This window comes from Anomaloglossus baeobatrachus (assembly GCF_048569485.1).
Source record: "Anomaloglossus baeobatrachus isolate aAnoBae1 chromosome 3 unlocalized genomic scaffold, aAnoBae1.hap1 SUPER_3_unloc_1, whole genome shotgun sequence".
In the NCBI taxonomy this organism is placed as follows: Eukaryota; Metazoa; Chordata; class Amphibia; order Anura; family Aromobatidae; genus Anomaloglossus; species Anomaloglossus baeobatrachus.
This window is the reverse complement of record NW_027441780.1, coordinates 458,717-483,046: the sequence shown is the minus strand read 5'-3', so window position 1 is coordinate 483,046 and position 24,330 is coordinate 458,717. Positions and strand designations below refer to the sequence as shown.

The following is a 24,330-nucleotide window of genomic DNA, read 5'->3' as shown; positions in this document are numbered from 1 at the left end:
ACCATGTTGCATTTGTAGGGCCCCTAAGGTATGTAAACAGCAGAAACCCCCCACAAGTGACCCGATTTTGGAAACTAGGCCCCTCAAGGAATTTATATCGATGTTTGGTGAGTACCCTGAACCCCCAGGTGCATTACAGAATTTTATAACGTTGAGCCATGAAAATAAAAAAATAAAATTTTACCACAAAATTGTTACTTCAACCAGGTAGCTTTTTTTCTCACAAGGGTAACAGTAAAAAAATCACCATAAAATTTATTGTGCAATTTCTCCTGAGTTTGGCAATACCTTATATGTGGTGGAAATTAACTGTTTGGGCACACGGCAGGGCTCGGAAGGGAAGGAGTGCCATTTGACTGCAAAATTGGCTGGAATCAATAGCGGACACCATGTTGCGTTTGGAGAGCCCCTGAGGTGTCTACACAGTGAAGCTCCCCCATAAGTGACCCCATTCTGGAAACTAGACACCTCAAGGATTTTATCTAGGGGTATAGTGTGCATTTGAACCCACAGATACTTCATAGAATTTGATAACCTTAGGTAGTCATATTGAAAATATTTTTTTTTTCAGAAAAATGTTGCTTTAGCACCAAATTGCTTACTTTTTCAAGAGGAAATACCAAAAAATGGAGCACCAAGTTTGTTATCCAATTTCTTATGAGCGCAGTGATACCCAATATGTGGCAAAAAACCCTCTGTTTGGACAAACAGTTGGGCTCGGAACGGAAGGAGCATGATTTGAATTTTGTAAACGTTTAAATAAATTGTGGGCACCATGTCGCCTTTGTACGGCCCCTAGGTCACCTATACAGCAGAACCCCCCCAAGTGACCCCATTTTGGAAACTAGACCCTTCAAGCACTTTATTCAGGGGTATAGTGAGAATTTCATTTCACAAAAATGTTGCTGTAGCGCCAAATTTCTCACTTTTAGGCTATGTTCTCACAATCTGGCGACACTGTGTCTTGGACGCAGTGCCAGCCCTCCTGCAGAGATGTGAGCGTTGTTCACGGGAGAACGCAGCTGCCTGTGCATACAATCCGAGTTCGGGCCACTGTGGACTTTATTCTCCCTCGTAAGAACACTTTAGTCGCTGCAGCATAAATTGACATCCTGCTGCTCAGGAAGCCGTGCCGCAGGTCAGTTTATGCTGCAGAGAAAAGAAGTGACGTGGGCAGGATTTTTCTAAAAACCCTTTTCCTGTGCTTGTACTATACAAGGCAGCGTTATGGACGCAGCGAAAACACTCTGCATCCAAAACGCTGCAAATCCTGATTGTGAGTACATATTCTAAGCTGGCGCCCATTTGTTGCTTTCATTGTGTTTAGACTTGTATTTAGCCCAAATATAAATAAATAAATAAATAAAAAAAAAAACAAAAAAAAGACATGGGGTCCCCCTATTTTTCATAGCCAGCTGGGTAAAGCAGATGGTTGCAGCCTGTAGACCACAGCTGGCAGCTTCACCTTGGCTGGTGATCCAATTTGGAGGTCACCCCAAGCTGTTTTTTATAATTATTTATAAATAATTAAAAAAAATAAATGTGGGGTCCCCTTAAATTGGATTACTAGCCAAGGTAAAGCAGACAGCTGTTGTCTGGTATTATCAGGGTAGGAACGGCCATGGTTATTTGGCCTTTCCCAGCCTAAAAATAGCAGGCCGCAGCCGCCCCAGAAGTGGCGCATCCACTTGATGTGCCAATCCTGGCGCTTCTCCCCAGCTCATCCCGCTGCCCTGGTGCGGTGGCAAATGGGGTAATATACGGAGTTGATACCAGATGTGTAATGTCACCTGTCATCAAGCCTAGAGCTTACAGATGTCACAGCATCTAAACAGATACCTGATATCACTAACCCAGTCAGTAATAGAAAAAAATAAAGACGACAAAAACATTTATTTGAAAAAACACTCCTCAAAACATTCCCTCTTTCACATAATTTATTGAAAATAAAAAAATTCCGGTCTGCTGTAATCCATTTTGGAGGTCCCACGACGACTCTGGACCTTCTAGAATATGGGGGCAGGCTCAGGAAATATATCTCCCATTTTCCGGAGGAGCAAGCTCGCCATGTGAGCAGTGTGGGTGCAGTGTTATGATCCGGAACCATGGAAGACCACCACAAATCATTGGTAAAAGGTGACAAGAGCATTGGCAACTAATCTGGCCGCCATCCCCTTACTAACCATCACAACTAGAAGTAGCCGAGGGGTGAACTAACATCCTATGCACCGCGAACCAAGCCGGAGAACTAACTATCCTAAAGGAAGGAAAGATGAATAACTCTCTGCCTCAGAAAATAGACAAGAATAGCAAGCCCCCCACATTCAAAGACTGCGGTGATATAGGAAAAACACAATACACAGATAGATGACAGGATTAGCAAAAGGTGAGGCCCCCACTGACTAAAATAGGAAAGGACAGGAAAGGGACTGATGGTGGCCAGAGAAAAACCCTGCAAAAATCCAAATTCCTGATAGTACAACAAGGCCCTCAGATCGCATGATCTGAACTCCGTCCTATACCAGGTGCTTTTGTCATACCAATGAACAGAAAACAAGAATCACAACAAATTCAACAAGCCACAAACACACGGACCCAAAGGAGCTATACTCCAAACAAAACTGCAGGGAGTTCCCCAGCCAAGCAACTGAGGGGGGAAAATCCCTGCATGCAAATAAACTGAAAACAACCACAGCAAGTGACAAACCCAGAAAAGAGCAAAAGAACCGAACAATAAATAAAGAGCAAGCACTTATCTGGGGTAGATGTGGTGTGGAGCAGAATGAAGCAGGCTGGTGATACAAAGAACAACTGACATCCGGCATAGCCTGCTAACAGACCAGGATTTAAATAAGCAGAGAGTTAGCAAAGGAAACGCCCATTGCACAACACACCTGGTCCAAGTCCAAACCATTCCTGGCCACCAGAGGGAGCCTCCCAGCAGCCAAAACATAACTAACATTCACAACAGTGCAGTTATATGGGAATACGGCACTCACACTGCCCCGGTCCAACCTAGGGCAGAGTAACCTGCAGTAACCTCATTCCAGAATATGAGCGGCACACTCAGAGAACGTATCCCCCATTTTCTAGAACAGCAGGCCCTCCATGTGAGGAGTGTGGCTGCAGATTCCTGCACTCACGCCCCCCCGGTCCACAGTACAGCAGTATGAGCAGCAGTGAGCTCAGCGTCCTTGCTTGCAAGGAGCTGGCTAACAGCCGCGGTCTGTACATGCGCCACCAGCTTTTCAAAAGGAGGAGGAGGGATCGCGGCGACCGGATGAACGGTTCGGTACCGGGGAAGACCGGGGGGGTGATGGTGGGTGACCTGGCAGGACCTGGGGACGTCTTTTCTGTCGCATGACATGTCACATGCGACAGAAATGAGGGAAGGAGGACGAATGCGGCCGGCAAAATACTGTGCGCGTCGCCACGTTGCATGCTCCGGAGGGGGGGCTCTGGAGGACCGGAAGGGGCTCCGGGGGACCAGAAAGCTCTGGTGTACGGGAGGAGGGCTCAGGGGGAGGACATTTCTCTCCGATCTGAAATGTCTGATCATTTCAGATCGGAGGGAAATTAATGTAGAGCCGGCGGCGGCAGTTTTCGGTGCGCTTCGGCGCCATTTTGAATGTTCCGGTGTGGGGTATTTCTCCGGTATCGGGGGCCTTGGAGGGACTAGGGGCTTATATTTCTTTCTCATCTGACATGTTTGATCACGTCAGATGAAAAAGAAATCCGTTTTACCTTCCATTTCTTTTTTAACGTGATCGGTGGTATGCGGTGTATACCGGCAATCACATTATCAGGGTCCAAAAGAAACACCCTGATTCATATTCTGGGGGGTCTCACCTACCTCCGGTAGCTGAACCCTCCAAGATTTTCCGTCGCTCGGGGGCAATACAGGCTTTTTTTGGTGTGACGTCTTAAAGCGTCGGAACAGAATACGTACCCTGTTTTTCTGACGTTTTAAGTCGTACGGCCGTCATCATGGAGTGAAATATATAATATATAAAGGTGTGTGTGTGTGTATCCACTAAAGGAATGTGCACCGTTGCACTTACAATCACAAAATTTTGCACAGAAGCCTCGTGACTCAGGGAACGTCATAGACTGTTTTGACAGGAAAATTTAACCCCGCGATTTACAGTTACTCTCCAAAACATCTGTCAATGTAAAGTCAATGGAGTTAGAAGCTACAGGTCATTAATAGGAGCTGTAATTGGTTGTTATAGGAACAAAATAAATTATTAGTATAAGAAGCTTATGTGTGAGGTAATAAGATGTCGGTGGTGAGACGGATAGAGAGACAGACAGACAGACATAAGCACAGACAGAGACTGACAGGGAAAGAAACAGAGAGAGAAAGAGACAGAAAGGGGGGAAAGAGACTAAAAGGGGAAAGAGACAGAGGGGGAGGGGGAAAGAGACAGGGGGGGAGAGACAGAGGGGGGGGGGAGAGACGGGGGGGGGGAAGAGACAGAGGGGGGGGAAGAGACAGAGGGGGGGGGGAAGAGACAGAGGGGGGGGGAAGAGACAGAGGGGGGGGAAGAGACAGAGGGGGGGAAGAGACAGAGGGGGGGGGGAGAGACAGAGGGAGGGGGAAGAGACAGAGGGGGAGGGGAAGAGACAGAGGGGGGGGGGGGAGAGACAGACCTGAATCGAGACAGAGAGAATGATACAGAGACCGACAGAGACACAAACAGACATGGATAGTGACAGGCACAGACAGACAGGGAAAGAGACAGACAGCGCCACACACACAGAGCCAGACAGACAAAGAGACAGTCACTATCCCGGGCAATGCCCGGGTACTACAGCTAGTATATATATATATACACACACTGGATTCAGCTCCACTCTAATGGTTTCTATGAGGAGCTGTCTAGAATGGAGTTGAGTTGTTGAGGGAATGACTTCACCGGAAAAGGCGGGGCAGTTCCGTGAGCAGGAAGCAGCAGTGCTTGGTCTCCTGTGCATTAGGTTGAGCCTAGAATGTACGGGCTGCAGTCAGGTCATGGGCGTGACGGTTTGGGTTGGGGGCGTTGCAATGATATTTTCTGTCCTCTATAATCCTGCAGGCTCCGCCCCCTGCACCCCCCCCATCTGGAGATGTTACCCCCAGACCCCGCCTCTATTATAATCACCTCTGTGCCCACGTGGTCTAGAATAAACATTGCTTTAGAATAAACATTGCTTTTCTGTCTGGAAAGTTCGGGCTGGAAACATCAGGCTGCATTGTGACCACGCCCCATCACATGACCAGTGACGTCATACCTGTCAGGAGCCCGTACATTCTAGCATCTCCCCTGTGCAGAGCGGACGGATCCTGACCCTGAGGTGGGGAAGATTCCGCTTTTCCTCATTAGTTATAGAGCTGAGGTCACACTGGATTTTGGGGTAAGAAATAAAAGTGTCTCCTGTCACTACTGGGGGCTGCAGCTCGTGTATATATCACAGGGAAGGGGCTGAAGCTGCAGCACAGGGCTGTGGAGGCTTCCATAAGGAAGGGGGATATGGGGGGCTACACAGGGCAGGGGGCGATGCTGCATATTGGGGGGCTTACACTGGGCGATGCTGCAGGTTGGGGGGGTTACACTGGGCGATACTGCAGGTTGGGGGGCTTACACTGGGCGATACCACAGGTTGGGGGGCTTACACTGGGCGATACTGCAGGTTGAGGGGGCTTACACTGGGCGATACTGCGCGTTAGGGGGCTTACACTAGGTGATACTGCGCGTTGGGGGGGCTTACACTGGGCGATACTGCGCGTTGGGGGGCTTACACTGGGCGATACTGCGCGTTGGGGGGCTTACACTGGGCGATACTGCGCATTGGGAGGCTTACACTGGGCGATACTGCGCGTTAGGGGGCTTACACTAGGTGATACTGCGCGTTGGGGGGCTTACACTGGGCGATACTGCGCGTTGGGGGGCTTACACTGGCCGATACTGTGCGTTGGGGGGGCTTACACTGGGCGATACTGTGCGTTGGGGAGGCTTACACTGGGCGATACTGCGCGTTGGGGAGGCTTACACTGGGCAAAACTGGGCGATACTGCGCGTTGGGGAGGCTTACACTGGGCGATACTGCATGTTGGGGAGGCTTACACTGGGCGATGCTGCGCGTTGGAGCCAGGGGGTGAGTGATACTCCATGTTGGGGGGGGCTTACACTGGCCGAAACGGTATGATGGGGCCACATGCGGGGTGGGGACTGAAGGAAAGATGGATGGATGGGGCCACATCAGGGGTAGGGACTGTAGGAAGGAAGGATGGATGGGGCACATCTGGGGTGGGGAGTCTGTAGGAAGGATGGATGGGGGCACATCTGGGGTGGGGACTGTAGGAAGAATGGATAGATGGGTCCACATCCGGGGTGGGGAGTGTAGGAAGGATGGATGGGGGCACATCTGGGGTGGAGAGTGAAGGATGGATGGGGGCACATCCGGGGTGGGGAGTGTAGGAAGGATGGATGGGGGCACATCCGGGGTGGGGAGTCTGTAGGAAGGATGGATGGGGGCACATCTGGGGTGGGGACTGTAGGAAGAATGGATAGATGGGTCCACATCCGGGGTGGGGAGTGTAGGAAGGATGGATGGGGGCACATCTGGGGTGGGGAGTGAAGGATGGATGGGGGCACATCCGGGGTGGGGAGTGTAGGAAGGATGGATGGGGGCACATCCGAGGTGGGGAGTGTAGGAAGGATGGATGGGGGCACATCTGGGGTGGGGAGTGAAGGATGGATGGGGGCACATCCGGGGTGGGGAGTCTGTAGGAAGGATGGATGGGGGCACATCTGGGGTGGGGACTGTAGGAAGAATGGATAGATGGGTCCACATCCGGGGTGGGGAGTGTAGGAAGGATGGATGGGGGCACATCTGGGGTGGGGAGTGAAGGATGGATGGGGGCACATCCGGGGTGGGGAGTGTAGGAAGGATGGATGGGGGCACATCCGAGGTGGGGAGTGTAGGAAGGATGGATGGGGGCACATCCGGGGTGGGGAGTGTTAGAAGGATGGATGGGGGCACATCCGGGGTGGGGAGTGTATGAAGAATGGATGGGGGCACATCCGGGGTGGGGAGTGTAGGAAGGATGGATGGGGGCACATCCGGGGTGGGGAGTGTAGGAAGGATGGATGGGGGAACATCCGGGGGTGGGGAGTGTAGGAAGGATGGATGGGGGCACATCCGGGGTGGGGAGTGTAGGAAGGATGGATGGGGGCACATCCGGGGTGGGGAGTGTAGGAAGGATGGATGGGGGCACATCCGGGGTGGGGAGTGTAGGAAGGATGGATGGGGGGCACATCCGGGGTGGGGAGTGTAGGAAGGATGGATGGGGGCACATCCGGGGTGGGGAGTGTAGGAAGGATGGATGGGGGCACATCCGGGGTGGGGAGTGTAGGAAGGATGGATGGGGGCACATCCGGGGTGGGGAGTGTAGGAAGGATGGATGGGGGCACATCCGGGGTGGGGAGTGTAGGAAGGATGGATGGGGGCACATCCGGGGTGGGGAGTGTAGGAAGGATGGATGGGGGCACATCCGGGGTGGGGAGTGTAGGAAGGATGGATGGGGGCACATCCGGGGTGGGGAGTGTAGGAAGGATGGATGGGGGCACATCCGGGGTGGGGAGTGTAGGAAGGATGGATGGGGGCACATCCGGGGTGGGGAGTGTAGGAAGGATGGATGGGGGCACATCCGGGGTGGGGAGTGTAGGAAGGATGGATGGGGGCACATCCGGGGTGGGGAGTGTAGGAAGGATGGATGGGGGCACATCCGGGGTGGGGAGTGTAGGAAGGATGGATGGGGGCACATCCGGGGTGGGGAGTGTAGGAAGGATGGATGGGGGCACATCCGGGGTGGGGAGTGTAGGAAGGATGGATGGGGGCACATCCGGGGTGGGGAGTGTAGGAAGGATGGATGGGGGCACATCCGGGGTGGGGAGTGTAGGAAGGATGGATGGGGGCACATCCGGGGTGGGGAGTGTAGGAAGGATGGATGGGGGCACATCCGGGGTGGGGAGTGTAGGAAGGATGGATGGGGGCACATCCGGGGTGGGGAGTGTAGGAAGGATGGATGGGGGCACATCCGGGGTGGGGAGTGTAGGAAGGATGGATGGGGGCACATCCGGGGTGGGGAGTGTAGGAAGGATGGATGGGGGCACATCCGGGGTGGGGAGTGTAGGAAGGATGGATGGGGGCACATCCGGGGTGGGGAGTGTAGGAAGGATGGATGGGGGCACATCCGGGGTGGGGAGTGTAGGAAGGATGGATGGGGGCACATCCGGGGTGGGGAGTGTAGGAAGGATGGATGGGGGCACATCCGGGGTGGGGAGTGTAGGAAGGATGGATGGGGGCACATCCGGGGTGGGGAGTGTAGGAAGGATGGATGGGGGCACATCCGGGGTGGGGAGTGTAGGAAGGATGGATGGGGGCACATCCGGGGTGGGGAGTGTAGGAAGGATGGATGGGGGCACATCCGGGGTGGGGAGTGTAGGAAGGATGGATGGGGGCACATCCGGGGTGGGGAGTGTAGGAAGGATGGATGGGGGCACATCCGGGGTGGGGAGTGTAGGAAGGATGGATGGGGGCACATCCGGGGTGGGGAGTGTAGGAAGGATGGATGGGGGCACATCCGGGGTGGGGAGTGTAGGAAGGATGGATGGGGGCACATCCGGGGTGGGGAGTGTAGGAAGGATGGATGGGGGCACATCCGGGGTGGGGAGTGTAGGAAGGATGGATGGGGGCACATCCGGGGTGGGGAGTGTAGGAAGGATGGATGGGGGCACATCCGGGGTGGGGAGTGTAGGAAGGATGGATGGGGGCACATCCGGGGTGGGGAGTGTAGGAAGGATGGATGGGGGCACATCCGGGGTGGGGAGTGTAGGAAGGATGGATGGGGGCACATCCGGGGTGGGGAGTGTAGGAAGGATGGATGGGGGCACATCCGGGGTGGGGAGTGTAGGAAGGATGGATGGGGGCACATCCGGGGTGGGGAGTGTAGGAAGGATGGATGGGGGCACATCCGGGGTGGGGAGTGTAGGAAGGATGGATGGGGGCACATCCGGGGTGGGGAGTGTAGGAAGGATGGATGGGGGCACATCCGGGGTGGGGAGTGTAGGAAGGATGGATGGGGGCACATCCGGGGTGGGGAGTGTAGGAAGGATGGATGGGGGCACATCCGGGGTGGGGAGTGTAGGAAGGATGGATGGGGGCACATCCGGGGTGGGGAGTGTAGGAAGGATGGATGGGGGCACATCCGGGGTGGGGAGTGTAGGAAGGATGGATGGGGGCACATCCGGGGTGGGGAGTGTAGGAAGGATGGATGGGGGCACATCCGGGGTGGGGAGTGTAGGAAGGATGGATGGGGGCACATCCGGGGTGGGGAGTGTAGGAAGGATGGATGGGGGCACATCCGGGGTGGGGAGTGTAGGAAGGATGGATGGGGGCACATCCGGGGTGGGGAGTGTAGGAAGGATGGATGGGGGCACATCCGGGGTGGGGAGTGTAGGAAGGATGGATGGGGGCACATCCGGGGTGGGGAGTGTAGGAAGGATGGATGGGGGCACATCCGGGGTGGGGAGTGTAGGAAGGATGGATGGGGGCACATCCGGGGTGGGGAGTGTAGGAAGGATGGATGGGGGCACATCCGGGGTGGGGAGTGTAGGAAGGATGGATGGGGGCACATCCGGGGTGGGGAGTGTAGGAAGGATGGATGGGGGCACATCCGGGGTGGGGAGTGTAGGAAGGATGGATGGGGGCACATCCGGGGTGGGGAGTGTAGGAAGGATGGATGGGGGCACATCCGGGGTGGGGAGTGTAGGAAGGATGGATGGGGGCACATCCGGGGTGGGGAGTGTAGGAAGGATGGATGTGGGGGCACATCCGGGGTGGGGAGTGTAGGAAGGATGGATGGGGGCACATCCGGGGTGGGGAGTGTAGGAAGGATGGATGGGGGCACATCCGGGGGTGGGGAGTGTAGGAAGGATGGATGGGGGGCACATCCGGGGTGGGGAGTGTAGGAAGGATGGATGGGGGCCACATCCGGGGTGGGGAGTGTAGGAAGGATGGATGGGGGCCACATCCGGGGTGGGGAGTGTAGGAAGGATGGATGGGGGCACATCCGGGGTGGGGAGTGTAGGAAGGATGGATGGGGGCACATCCGGGGTGGGGAGTGTAGGAAGGATGGATGGGGGCACATCCGGGGTGGGGAGTGTAGGAAGGATGGATGGGGGCACATCCGGGGTGGGGAGTGTAGGAAGGATGGATGTGGGGCACATCCGGGGTGGGGAGTGTAGGAAGGATGGATGTGGGGCACATCCGGGGTGGGGAGTGTAGGAAGGATGGATGGGGGGCCACATCCGGGAGGTGGGGAGTGTAGGAAGGATGGATGGGGGCACATCCGGGGTGGGGAGTGTAGGAAGGATGGATGGGGGCACATCCGGGGTGGGGAGTGTAGGAAGGATGGATGGGGGCACATCCGGGGTGGGGAGTGTAGGAAGGATGGATGGGGGCTCATCCGGGGTGGGGAGTGTAGGAAGGATGGATGGGGCACATCTGGGGTGGGGGCTATAGAAGTCCTTCAGCAGGATATATATATATATATCTATATATATAATTGCCTTATTCTGTCTGTCTGTCTGTCTATCTGTCTGTCTATCTGTCTGTCTGTCTGTCTGTCATGCTCCGAAATTGTGTCCTTACGGTGACACAAAGCTGATTGGCCGCTGGGCTCGCCATGGCCCCCGCCCCCCCACACGGATTGGCCTCTCGCCCCGGCTCTCTGCAGGCCCCGCCCCCCTCACGCAATGCACGCTCGCTCTGGCCCAACTGACACGGAGCCGCGATTCCCAGGTGAGTACACACACACACACATCAGATCACACTCACTCTCACACACACCTCACACATCACAACATGCTGGGATATCGCTTGCTTCTACACCGGCTCCGTCAGGATCCCGGCAGCGCCAGACATAACCTTGCGATGCTGGCATCTTGACGGAGGCCGTGAAAGCTGGTAACCATTATACACATCGGGTAACTAAGGTCCCTTAGTTACCCGATGTGTATCATAGTTACCAGTGTACACCGGCTCCCACTCACTCTCACACACACATCACACATACATCACATCGCATCCACACATCAAGGTCCTGCAGCGGCGGAAAATACAGACACATAACAGCACACACACATAACAGCACACACATACACACACACAAATCAGATCACACTCACTCTCACACACACATCACATCGCATCCACATACTCACAACATCCTGGGATATCGCTTGCTTCTCGGCGGCGGTACTTTGCTGTTAGCTTCCAGGACCTGCGGGAGGATCACATGGCCAGAAGCATGTGATACCTCCGGATGTTGTGAGTATAAGCACGTATGTGCGATATCGTCAGTGTCTGTGTGTGTGAGTGTATGCGATCGGGTGTGTGTGAGTGGATGCGATCGGGTGTGTGTGAGTGGATGCGATCGGGTGTGTGTGAGTGGATGCGATCGGGTGTGTGTGAGTGGATGCGATCGGGTGTGTGTGAGTGGATGCGATCGGGTGTGTGAGTGTCGGCAGAGGAGCACGGCGTGCTGGAGGAGGCTGGGAGCAGAGAGGCTGATCATGGGGAAGGCTGGGAGGAGAGAGGCTGATGCTGAGGGAGGCTGGGAGGGGGAGGCTGGGACGAGGGAGGCTGATGCTTGGGAGGCTGATGCTGGGGGAGGCTGGAAGGAGAGAGGCTAATGCTGGTGGAGGCTAATGCTGGTGGAGGCTGATGCTTGGGGAGGCTGGTGCTGGGGGAGACTGGGAGGGGAAGGCTGATGCTGAGGGAGGCTGGGAGGAAGGAGGCTGGGAGGAGAGAGGCTGATCCTGGGGAAGGCTGGGAACGGGAGGCTGATGCTGAGGGAGGCTGGAAGGAGAGAGGCTGATGCTGGGGGAGGCTGGAAGGAGAGAGGCTGATGCTGGTGGAGGCTGATGCTTGGGGAGGCTGATGCTGGGGGAGACTGGGAGCGGGAGGCTGATGCTGAGGGAGGCTGGGAGAGGGAGGCTGGGAGGAAGGAGGCTGGGAGGAGAGAGGCTGATCCTGGGGAAGGCTGGGAAGGGGAGGCTGATGCTGGGGGAGGCTGGAACGAGAGAGGCTGGAAGGAGAGAGGCTGATGCTGGTGGAGGCTGATGCATGGGGAGGCTGATGCTGGGGGACACTGGGAGCAGAAGGCTGATGCTGAGGGAGGCTGGGAGGGAAGGAGGCTGGGAGGAAGGAGGCTGGGAGGAGAGAGGCTGATCCTGGGGGAAGGCTGGGAAGGGGAGGCTGATGCTGAGGGAAGCTGGAAGGAGAGAGGCTGATGCTGGGGGAGGCTGGAAGGAGAGAGGCTGAGGCTGGGAGGAGTGAGGCTGATGCTGGGGAAGGCTGATGCTGAGGGAGGCTGGGAGGGGAAAGCTGATGCTAGGGAAGGCTGGGAGGACGGAGGCTAGGAGGAGAGAGGCTGATCCTAGGGAAGGCTGGGAGAGGGAGGCTGATGCTGGAGGAGGCTGGAAGAAGAGAGGCTGATGCTGGCGGAGGCTGATGCTGGGGAGGCTGGGAGAGGGAGGCTGATGCTGAGGGAGGCTGGGAGGAGGGAGGCTGGGAGAGGTAGGCTGAGAGAAGAGAGGCTGATGCACACACACACACACACACACACACGCGCGCGCACTGCACAACACACCACACACACACACACACACACTGGGAACCACAAACAACTGCCCTACACAGACACCCACACACACAGACAACGCTGCACACACACAACACCCAACACACAAACACCGCGGCCACACAAATATACGCACATACCGCACAACACACACATTGCACAAAACATACCTCCCTCCAAAACACACCACACACACACAAACCGCGCAACACACACACACAACGCTACAGACACACAGCGCTCCACAAACAACGCAACACACATACAACACCGCTCTCACCCCCCGTCACACCCAGACAACACCCAGAACATGTACAGCCCCTACACAAACACTTGGTAACTACAGACAACAACATCTCTCTATATATATATATATATATATATATATATATAACAAAAATCATACATGAACTACACAATACGTAAATTCTAGAATACCCGATGCGTAGAATCGGGCCACCTTCTAGTATATATATATATATATATATATATTTTCTCTTCCTCCTTTATGGAGCTGAAATCCCGGGAAGGTATCATAGTCTCCTGAAGTGAGTGTCCCTCTCTGCTGAGTGTCCCTCTCTGCTGAGTGTCCCTCTCTGCTGAGTGTCCCTCTCTGCTGAGTGTCCCTCTCTGCTGAGTGTCCCTCACTGCTGAGTGTTTGGTGCAGTGTAGCAGGAGGTGGGTTTCATCCTTCCTTGGCCTCCAGGTCAGTGTTGGCACAGTCTGTCCTCCCTGGGCTTGTAGCTCTGCTTGTGTGGGAATTGATGGCTAGACTGTGGGCACTGAGTCTATATTGGCTCATAGTCCTGCGGTCTCTGGGGTCTGGGGGTTTCTCCAGATATGGGGTCAGTCTGTAGTCTCTGGTACGTGGTCAGTTTCTGTGAGGTGTAGATATTGGTCCTCCAGTCACTGACACCTCTCCTGGCCCTCGTCTACCATCTTCCTGAGTCTAAAACGAGGTAAAACTGTGGAGAGAAAAAGCGTAATAGGGTCTTACCCGGTATATATCCGGGGAAAATAAAAGGAATGCACTCACCTTAAGGAGTTGTGACAGTCACAACTCCTATGAAAGCTTATGTTGTTGGGATGAAATCTGCTGCAGCCCCCATGGTTGATAACAGAGAACAATAGAGAAGGGGTTTATGCCGCGCTATTCATCAGGAAGGAGAACAGAGAGATGATCAATGTTCCTTTATTGTGGCTTGCGTCTACGCGTTTCAGGAGCTCTGCTCCCTTCATCAGAACATACAACACAATAACATCATATCTAGATCATAGAGATATGTTGTTTTTGTGCTGTATGTCCTGATGAAGGGAGCAGAGCTCCTGAAACGCGTAGACGCAAGCCACAATAAAGGAACATTGATCATCTCTCTGTTCTCCTTCCTGATGAATAGCAGGGCATAAACCCTTTCTCTATTGTTCTCTGTTATCTTCCTGTGTCTGGCTTTTGTCAGGCTGCTGTGATTGGTCATTTTATCCAGTTGGGTTTGGGAGAGCTGTGCCATGGATCCTAGTTCATCTGGATCACCTATATGTATCAGGGCTTTATGGTGATGGGAGCGTGGATTGTTATTCTGTAGGTGAGACTGACATGACAGTGCCCTCTTCAGAACTGCTAGGTGTAGAGGGAATCTGCCCAGCTCGGCCTGACAGGCGCTGTTGGAGGTGCTTTTAAGGACCTGCAGAAGGCAATAACAAAATTCTCGGTGGAATATTTCTGTTGGATCCCACCTTGACTAATCTGGGTAAGTGTGAGGGCCCCAGACTTCACTGTCGTACAGGAGGATTGGGGTGATGATGACATTTTAGCCAGACCCTCACTGGTGGCTTCAGATGATAGTACCCTTCGGATGGCATAGCAATCTCTATTGCTTATTTGAAGCTCCCTGACTGGTGAATTTTCAGGCCCAGGTTAGTGCATTTGTCCATTCTTGTAAGGCTATGTTCACACAGGACTTTTTTCCTCACTGTTTTGTTAAATATCTGCATTTTTGGTCAGGTTTTTAAAGAATGAATGTGTCAATTCTTTGCTGCGTTTTTTCATTGATACAACCCATTTTGTAGAAAAAAGTAATCAAATCCACACCACATCTGCAGCAAAAACGCCACTAAAAACACACCAAAAACGCAGATGACTCAAAGTATGTTTCCTGCCACAAGATCAGGTTTTGGTCAGGAAAAAAAACTAACCAAAAAGTCCTGTGTTAACATAGCCTAAAGGCCCAGTCACACTAAACAACTTACCAGCGATCCCAACAACGATACAACCTGATAGGGATCGCTGGTAAGTTGCTAGGAGGTCGCTGGTGAGATGTCACACTATGCGACACTCCAGCGATCCCACCAGCAACCTGACCTGGCAGGGATCGCTGGAGCGTCGCTACACGAGTTGCTGGTGATCTCACCAGCAACCAGTTACCAGCCCCCAGCCAGCAGCGCCGCGTGGAAGCATGCTGCGCTTGGTAACTAAGGTAAATATCGGGTAATCAACCCGATATTTACCTTGGTTACCAGCGCACACCGCTTAGCTCTGGCTCCCTGCACTCCTAGCCACAGTACACATCGGGTTAATTACCCGATGTGTACTCTGCTATGTGTGCAGGCAGCAGGAGCCGGCTTCTGCGGACGCTGGTAACCACGGTAAACATCGGGTAACCAAGAAGCCCTTACCTTGGTTACCCGATATTTACCTTCGTTACCAGCGTCCGCTGCTCTCACACTGCCAGTGCCGGCTACCTGTTCCCTGCACTCCTAGCCACAGTACACATCGGGTTAATTACCCGATGTGTACTGTGGCTACGTGTGCAGAGAGTAGGGAGCCGGCACTGGCAGTGTGAGAGCGGCGGATGCTGGTAACGAAGGTAAATATCGGGTAACCAAGGTAAGGGCTTCTTGGTTACCCGATGTTTACCGTGGTTACCAGCGTCCGCAGAAGCCGGCTCCTGCTGCCTGCACATTTAGTTGTTGCTCTGTCGCTGTCACACACAGTGATGTGTGCTTCACAGCGGGAGAGCAACAACTAAAAAATGGCCCAGGACATTCAGCAACAACCAACGACCTCACAGCAGGGGCCAGGTTGTTGCTGGATGTCACACACAGCGACATCGCTAGCAACGTCACTGCTGCGTCACAAAAGTTGTTCCTTAGCAGCGATGTTGCTAGCGATGTTGCTTAGTGTGACGTGGCCTTAAGAGAGCAGTTGTTTAGGACAAAGATTTGTAGGTTGTCTTGGAGGCCCTTCTCAGTTGGTGTCAGCAGCAGGAGGTCATCTGGATAGAGCAAGAATTTCACCTGGGCGTCATGGAGGTTAAGACCTGGAGCTGTGGAACATTCCAGAGCAGTGTACACTCATTGATGTAAATATTAAAGAGCGTTAGACTGAGGCCGGGGCCACACGGGGACTACTGCGATTTTCGCATGACACTCTGCTCAGGCTGGCAGCACAGCGGGAGCCGAGTGTCAATGCGACTGAGGTCTGATCTTGCGATCGGACCACAGCTGCGGTGGGTGGTCCGGCGCTCCGGAGGGAAGGGCCGGCGCTGCGGAGGTGAGGGAGGGATTTATCTCCCTCTCTCCTCCATTGATGGCTATTGCCTTTCTCGCTCTGCACTCACAGTACACCGGTGTACTGTGAGTGCAGTGCGATGTTTCTCTCACCCTATAGATTTGAATGGGTGATGAGAGAAACAGACTCGCATTGCACCCACAGCATGCTGCAACTATTTTCTTGGTCCGATTAGGGCTGAGAAAATAATCGCTCATGGGTGCTGGCACATAGGTTAATATTGGTCTGAGTGGAATGCTATGTTTTATCGCATTCCACTCGCTTCGATTTTCATGCCGTGTGTCTTAGGTCTTAGGCTATGTGCGCACGCTGCGTTTTTTTGACGCTGCGTTTTTGTGCATTTTTGGCCGCTAAAAACGCACAAAAACGCACCTGCGTCGAAAAAACGCATAAAAAACGCATGCGTTTTTACCGCGATTTGGTGCGTTTTTGGCTGCGTTTTTGATCTCTGCGTTTTGCTGCGTTTTTCCAATGCATTGCATGGGCGGAAAACGCAGAAAAACTCAGGAAAGAATTGGCATGTCCATTTTTTTTTTCAAGCTCAAAAACGCAGCTTAAAAAAAAAGTTATGTGCGAACAGCAAAAATGAAAACTCATAGACTTTGCTGGGGAAGCAAAGTCATGCAGTTTTGAGGCCAAAAACGCACCCGAAAAACGCACTGTGCGCACATAGCCTTAGGCTGCAGCCTTATTTGACTCCTGGCCTCTGGAAATAAGCCATTCGTCTACCATTCACACACTGCAGAGGTTCTCGGTATAGGAGCTTTTGATGACATTGTAGGTTTTTCCTACTATTCCGGGTGCCACACGGAGTCAAAAGCCTTTTTAAAGTCCACAAAACAGGCGTATATCTTCACGTGCTTTGTTTTGTGGATGTGGCTCCGAATGAGACTGTGCAGGGTGTAGATGTGATCCGTGGTGCGGTGGTTTGGCACGAACAGTGGTTGGCTCTTGCTGAGGACATTGTGCTCGGTGAGGAAACTGAGGATCCTCTTGTTCAGGAGGCTGGTGAACAGTTTTCCCAGGTTCCTGCTGACACGTCTTCCTCTGTAGTTTGCAGGGTCATACCTGTCCCCACTTTTGTGGATGGGTGTGATGGGCCCTTGCTTCCAGGTACGAGGGAAGTAGCCGGCACTCGGCACAATATTGAACAGTTTAACCATTGCAGCTTATATTTCTGGTGGGCTTTATTTCAGCATCTTGGGGGGAGTCCACCCGGACCACTGGCTTTTTTTTTTTTTTTACACCTTATGGAAGAGATTCTCTGTAACTTCCTCTAATGTAATTGGTGTATCCAGAGGGTTTTGGAAATTTTTGTTTTTCTCCTCCATTGCCTTTAGTTTTGGTGTTATGTTTTCCTGTTATAGGCTAAAGTCCGCTTTCGTTGGGGTCACGGAATTTGTGACGCACATCCGGCTGCATTAGCGATGTCGTTGTGTGTGACACCGATGAGCGATTTTGAATCGTCGCAAAAACGTTCAAAATCGCTCATCGGTGACATGGGGGTCCCTTCTCAAATATCGCTGCTGCAGCGTGTACGATGTAGTTCGTCGCTCCTGCGGCAGCACACACCGCTCCGTGTGAGGCCGCAGGAACGAGGAACCTCCCCTTACCTGCCACCCCCCGCAATGCGGAAGGATTGAGGTGGGCGGGATGTTACGTCCCGCTGCTCTCCGCTTTGAATGGGCTGCCGCTTAGTGACATCGCTGTGACGCCGCACGGACCGCCCCCTTAGGAGGCGGTTCGCCGGTCACAGCGACGTCGCAGAGCATGTAAGTAGTGTGACGGGTCCGGGCGATGTCGTTTGCCACGGGTAGCGATTTGCCCGTGTCGCACAACCGATGGGGGCAGGTACCCACGCTAGCGATATCGGTACCGACATCGCAGCATGTAAAGTGGCCTTAAGTCCTTCTTTTGGGATGTCTTTGTAGAGGTCTCTGAAGTACTGGAGCCAGATATTGCTGTTTCGGATATGGGATATGGATGCTGTTATTCTTGCTTTTTGTGTCCATGTGAATCCATAGTTCCCAGAAGGAGTTGTCTTGGAGGGCGTCTTGGAGTTGGCTAAATTTGGTAGATGTAGCTTTGCTTCTTCCTCCTGACGATGGTTTTGTACTGCCTTTGTATGGTGTCATAGGCTTCCTTCAGGCCCGGGTGGTTGGGGTCTCTGTGTTTATTGTTTGAGGCTGTTCTCAGGGTCTTTCGTACGGCTTTACATTTTCTGTCAAAAAAAACATTGATCTGCTCTTCTTTTGGTCTCTTGTAGTTGACTTGTTTAAGGTCGGACAATTTGGCCATAGTGTAGAATATTCTGTTGAGGTCTTCTGCAGCTTGACTCCTGGGTTAGACTTGTACTTGTACCCTGTTTCCCCGAAAATAAGACATCCCCTGAAAACCCCTGAAGACCTAGTAGAGGTTTTGCTGAATTGCTAAATATAAGGCCTCCCCCGAAAGTAAGACCTAGCAAACTTTTTGTTTGGAAGCATGCCTGCGAAACAGAACACCAGGGCATGTTGTACATGGAAATAATGCTAGTAACTTCTTGATAGTATTCACAGTTTGTCTGTTTATGCTGGTTTGTGATGACCACTACTGCACAGTATATATAATAAATGTTCTTTTTTTTTTGTTCAACAATTAATGTGAATTATTCTTCATGGAAAATGAAGACATCTCCTGAAAATAAGACCTAGCGCATCTTTGGGAGCAAAAATTAATATAAGACACTTATTTTCGGGGAAACAAGGTAGCTGTATAATTGGTGGAACATATCTTGTATTTCCTGTATGTTGGGAGGCTGTTTTTATTTATTTATTTATTTATTTATTTATTTTTTCCAAAACTTTTTATTAATTTTCCAATTTTTTTTATAAACATAAGATATTCATGGTTACACAGGGAAAAACATTTGTCTGACAATATGTGACATAATAGGGTGCGATGCCCCAACTTGATATTTTAAACTGTTTATCTGATTGATATGGTCTCTATTAAACCAAGGCAAAAGTACTAAGAAATAACAGACGCGATAAAAGTCAATTAGAATCATTAAACCCCTGTGCCAACCCCGAATGCTTCCAAATTTTCTGGCACGTCTTGTTGCTACCTTAGCGTCTCGTCTCCCCTTTCCTCCGGAACCCACACCTACGTGATTTTCAATTTACCCAGGTTGTCCTGGATATCATTCAGAAGGTACCATTCCGATTGTACAAAAGGTGTCATCAGATTATCTATTTCTCCCTGAGTAAATTGACTTTCAATGAAGTTTCTCCATTTCCCAAAGAACTTGGGTGTCAACCTGTCTTTGTCCGTTTCCGCTTCCAGTTTCTCCAGCCTCAATAGATTATGTAATTCACCGATGACCTCGTTTATGGATGGTCCCTCCCTTTGTATCCAATGCTTTAAGATAGACCGTTTGGCTATCATGGCTATGTCATGTATTATTGTATATTTCTTCTTTCCCGGCATGTCCGATCCCCCTCTTACTCCTCCCTCAAAGGAATGAAAAATCCACACCATTAGCTCTAGATTTCCAGAAATTCCCCATGTTGCCTGGACAAATAATCTAACTTGATTCCAGAACCTGTGAATTTCCTTACACTCCCATAGTCCATGTAGCATATCTGTTTTTTCTCTTTGACATTTAGGACACCGCATATCTCTTCCCGGAATGTTGAAGCCCATAATAGCCCTGTGTAAAATTCTAAATTGGGTGTCTCTCCATCTCTCATTGGTAACATGTTTCCGCATCTGTACCCATCCCTTCAATATATCCCCTACAACTTCCTGCCCTTTCAATTGTTTCCCCCACGCTGTTAGAGTACGGCTATCCTCCCCAGATATAAGCACTCCCCGAAATGTTCGGTAAATTTGGGAAACATTTACACTTGCTACATCACTTTCCATAAGCTCATCAATCAAACTCTTATTCAATTCCTTTCCAAGCTCACCCAAATCTATAAATACTCCATGCTTCAATTGTTCATATTGGATGATATGTGAGCTATTAAGGTCATACTTGTCAAGCACTTCCCGCCATGTCAGCCACCTTCTCTCCTCCACATTCATGACATCCTTCATTCTCTCGACGCCCTTCTCTTTCCATCTTGTAAATAGCTTATTTTCCCGTCCCATGGGAAAGTTCAGAGATGCCCAGGGATTTAAGTACTTAGATACTTTCCATGACAGCCCCAATTTCTTTCTTACCAGTTTCCATGTTAGCATAGTATCTCGGAATAAGATTGAGTTCCTTATATGCCCATCCGCCCTGGACAATGGGGAGTGTAAAATGGACGCCAAATCCCACGGTGATGCATACTTGGCTTCCATGCCATAGTCTGAGTGCCTGCTCGTTCCTCTCATCCAATCAAACACGTCTCATTATACACACCAGGTTATAACCCCGAACATCTGGGAAACTTGAGACCTCCTTCCTCCGTTGACTTCATCAGTGATCGTAACTTTATTCTAGGTTTCCTTCCCCTCCATATAAAATCCGCATACGCTGAGTTGAGCCTATTTACGTCCCTCAGTTTTAGCAATATCGGGATCGTCTGGAATGGGTACAACAGCCTAGGAAAGCTCATCATTTTTATCAGGTGGCACCTTGCCAGTAGTGGTAGAGGCAGACCCTTCCATCCCTTTAGTTGTGCTATAATTTTCCTAATTAGCGGGCCATAATTCATCTCGTAAATTGATTCCACCATTCTTCCTATATGAATTTCCAGGTATTTAAGTGATGTCTGTGCTATAGGAATGCCACATAGGCAACCATCTCTTGCATTCCCCCCTTTTAGGAACAGGATCTCACACTTTTTTTTATTCAATTTGAATCCTGAGACTAATCCAAATTTTTCAATTAGGGCTAGAGTCTGTGGCAAATCCGCGTTGGGGTCCCCCATATATAGTATGACATCATCGGCAAAAAGCGCTGTCTTTATTTCAGTTCCCCTTACCTTAATCCCTTTAAAACTATTCGGGCCCTGCAGTATTCTTGACAATGGTTCAATGGCCAAGTTGAATAGAAGGGGAGATAACGGGCAGCCTTGTCTTGTTCCCTTCATCAAAGGGAACACATCTGATAGAAAACCTGGAGTATGTATCCTAGCTCCCGAGTTAGCGTAAAGATTCCTAATGTAAAGCCTCATTTTGCCTACAATCCCTGTGGCCTCTAGTACCTTGTCCAACCAGCTCCAATTTACATTGTCAAACACTTTTTCTGCGTCGAGTGTAACTAGAGCGGGTCTTGCCCCCCTCTCTATTTGTTCCAATCTCACCGCATCCACCACTAGTATTGTCTTCCGGATATTAGTGACAGCGTTTCTCCCTTTAATAAACCCTACCTGGTGCTCTGTAATGATCCTTGGAAGAATCATGGCCAATCTATTAGCCATAATCTTAGACATTATTTTTAAATCCTGGTTTATAAGTGATATGGGTCTATAACTAGTGGGATCATCCAGGTCTTTAGTTCCTTAGGGAGTAATTTGATATATGCTACGTTTGAATTTTTAGGAATTTCCTCTCCTTCCAAAAATGCATTAAATACAGCAGTTAAACCCGGCGAGATCAGATCTCTCATAGCTTTATAAAATTCGCTGTTAAAACCGTCGGGGCCGAGGGCGTGTCTGGGACTCCATGGAGCAAGACGTGTAAGGGCTGAGCTCCTCCGCCCGGGATACCAAAAAGCCCTTAACATAAGCTTCACACAAGCAGGAATGGGGAAGAAAAGGCCCCCAAAAGCTACAAAGGACCCGATGATTCCAGCACTGCTCACCCTGGACTCCTACCTTACAAAGGAGACGCCAGGGGAGCGGGAACAGGAGACGCCACAGGCAGCAGGAGCGCCACAAAGCACTCACCCCAGGACAGCCGCGATGGAGGATTGTGCAGGAGAGACGGAGCGGGGATTACCCACCCGCGCCGCGGACGGAGGAGAGGGAAGAGATCGGGAGCCGGTGGATTCCGGTGGGAGTGGGCCTTCCCTCGTGGGCAAGATGGCGGCGGAGGTGGCGGAGGCGGCGTACAGCAACTCACCAGCACAGCTGCACGAGCCGGAGCATCGCCAGGCAAGTGACGCTGCGGGTCTCCGGAATGCCAGCCCAGGTGAGAAGAATGTGTTCCCCCCCCCTGACGCGAGCACCGGTGACTCAGAGGAGATGGAGGTGATCATGCCGCCCCTCCCCCCCATAGAACTGTTGGAGCGTGGCGGTGGCTGGAGCCCGGCTGCCCACACAGATAGCGTGCAGAGGGGGTTGGAGCAGGCAGAATGGGCATATGAGGACATGGAGCTGAGGAGTGATGGCCCTGAGGAAACTAGATATGAGGAAAGGAGCGACGGGGAAACTCTGGGGGAAAACTTGGAGCATGATAGGTCGGGCCTGCAGCCTGCTGGAACCCCCCGGCTCCCAGGGGATACAGTTAATATAATAACAAGTGACATGCTCTCCCCATCGGGACCTCCAACACTACTAAGTGAGGCCCTTACACCCAGACCTCAAAGAGCCCATAAACCACCCAGGGACATAGGGCTCCGGAACCCGGGCCCCGCGGCTAGATGGAGGGGAGACCCTGAGCCACCCCCTAGCCCACCTAATCTGGAAAGCAACAAAAAAAGGCCCCCAGGCAGTATGAAGGCCAGTTCAATGACCACACAGCCGGGATGCCCCCCACCAGAATGGTGGGAATTTATCAAACAAGTTCCCACCAAAGCAGATTTCCAAACACTCATCTCAGAAGTCAAGGACGCCTGCAAATCTGAAATAGCAGCAGTCCGAAAAGACGTTCTTTCCATCTCCAAACGAATAAACCAACTGGAGAATGAACATGGTGAGGCTAGAACAACCATCCGCCACCTCCAATCCCAAACCTCCTCTCAGGCTGACGTCATAAGAGAATTACAGCGCCATGTTGAAGATCTAGACAACAGAGGTAGGCGACATAACATACGAGTCAGGGGCGTGCCTGAGGTCCAATCAAAGGAAGATGTCACCACAATCTTGCAAACCATATTTAATTCGCTCCTCCAACGGCCCCCAGACAACCCAATACCCATGGACAGAGCGCATAGAGCTCTCCGCCCCAAAAATCTAAAGGGGAACCCAAGAGACATTATATGTCACATCATTGACTTTCAACTTAAAGAAGAAATAATGCTCAAAGCCTGACCGCCAAAACAAGTGATGTACCAGGGCACCAAGATCCAGCTTTTTCAAGACCTATCGTGGATAACATTACAACAACGGAGGGCTCTCCGCCCTTTACTGTCATCCCTGCAGGCTCATAAAGTTCTTTATAGATGGAGGTTCCCGTTTAGCCTCACTGCACGACGTGGAGAAGCGTCGGCCACCCTCCGGGCCCCTGTAGACCTGGAGCCTTTTTGTCGGGTTTTTGATCTTCCTGTTCCAGATTTACCAGACTGGACTCTGCCTCAACAGATGCCGCTGCTTCCTCCGACATGGCAACCAACAACCTCACCCCGCAAACGGCGGCCTGGGAGTTCAAGAGAAAAGGGCCCTACTTGACAGTGCCCTCCTTCACATTTAGGGCTACTTGTAGTCTTCAATTGGGGTTGATGAGCTCATTTTTATAGTTTTTCGGTGATTTTTTTGCCTTACTTTTGGGGGGAGGACTGTCTACCCATTCCGGAATCCTGGGGGAGGACGGAGACCCGGAGGACTGTTCTGTGGAGTTTCACCACTCACCCACTAGCAGAGTCTGACTAGTATAGTCGCACGTTGGTTTACAGTGCAGGTAGTACTTGGTGTATCAGTTTCTAGTTAGAGTAAATGCAAGTCGGCTCTGATACTGGGATAGTGGACGAGTGGTGTCGTTTACCATATACCTATCTCATAACTGAAAGGTTTCTATTTTTTCTGTCGAATATAGTTATGTTTTTTCCTGTTTTTCTATGTCTATCTTCTAATTACAGGTATGCGTCTCACCAAATGCAGAGGGGTTCATGGAGTGCAGTTTTTACACACACCAAGTCGAGGTACCGGGCACTAGCCTTTATATTAGAGTATGCTGAGATTTTGGGATGGCTAGGTTAATGAGCCTTAATGTTAAGGGG

At 51.7% G+C, this 24,330-nt stretch overlaps 1 protein-coding gene across 1 annotated transcript in view; it reads left to right on the top strand.

Moving 5' to 3' along the window:
- Positions 1-5,297: 5,297 nt before the first annotated feature.
- Positions 5,298-24,330, top strand: part of LOC142258699 (uncharacterized) — a 68,674-nt gene continuing 49,641 nt past the window's right edge. The window contains exon 1 of the mRNA XM_075331320.1: positions 5,298-5,337. The gene's annotated coding sequence lies outside the window, so the exon portion shown is untranslated. The remainder of the gene's footprint in view (positions 5,338-24,330) is intronic.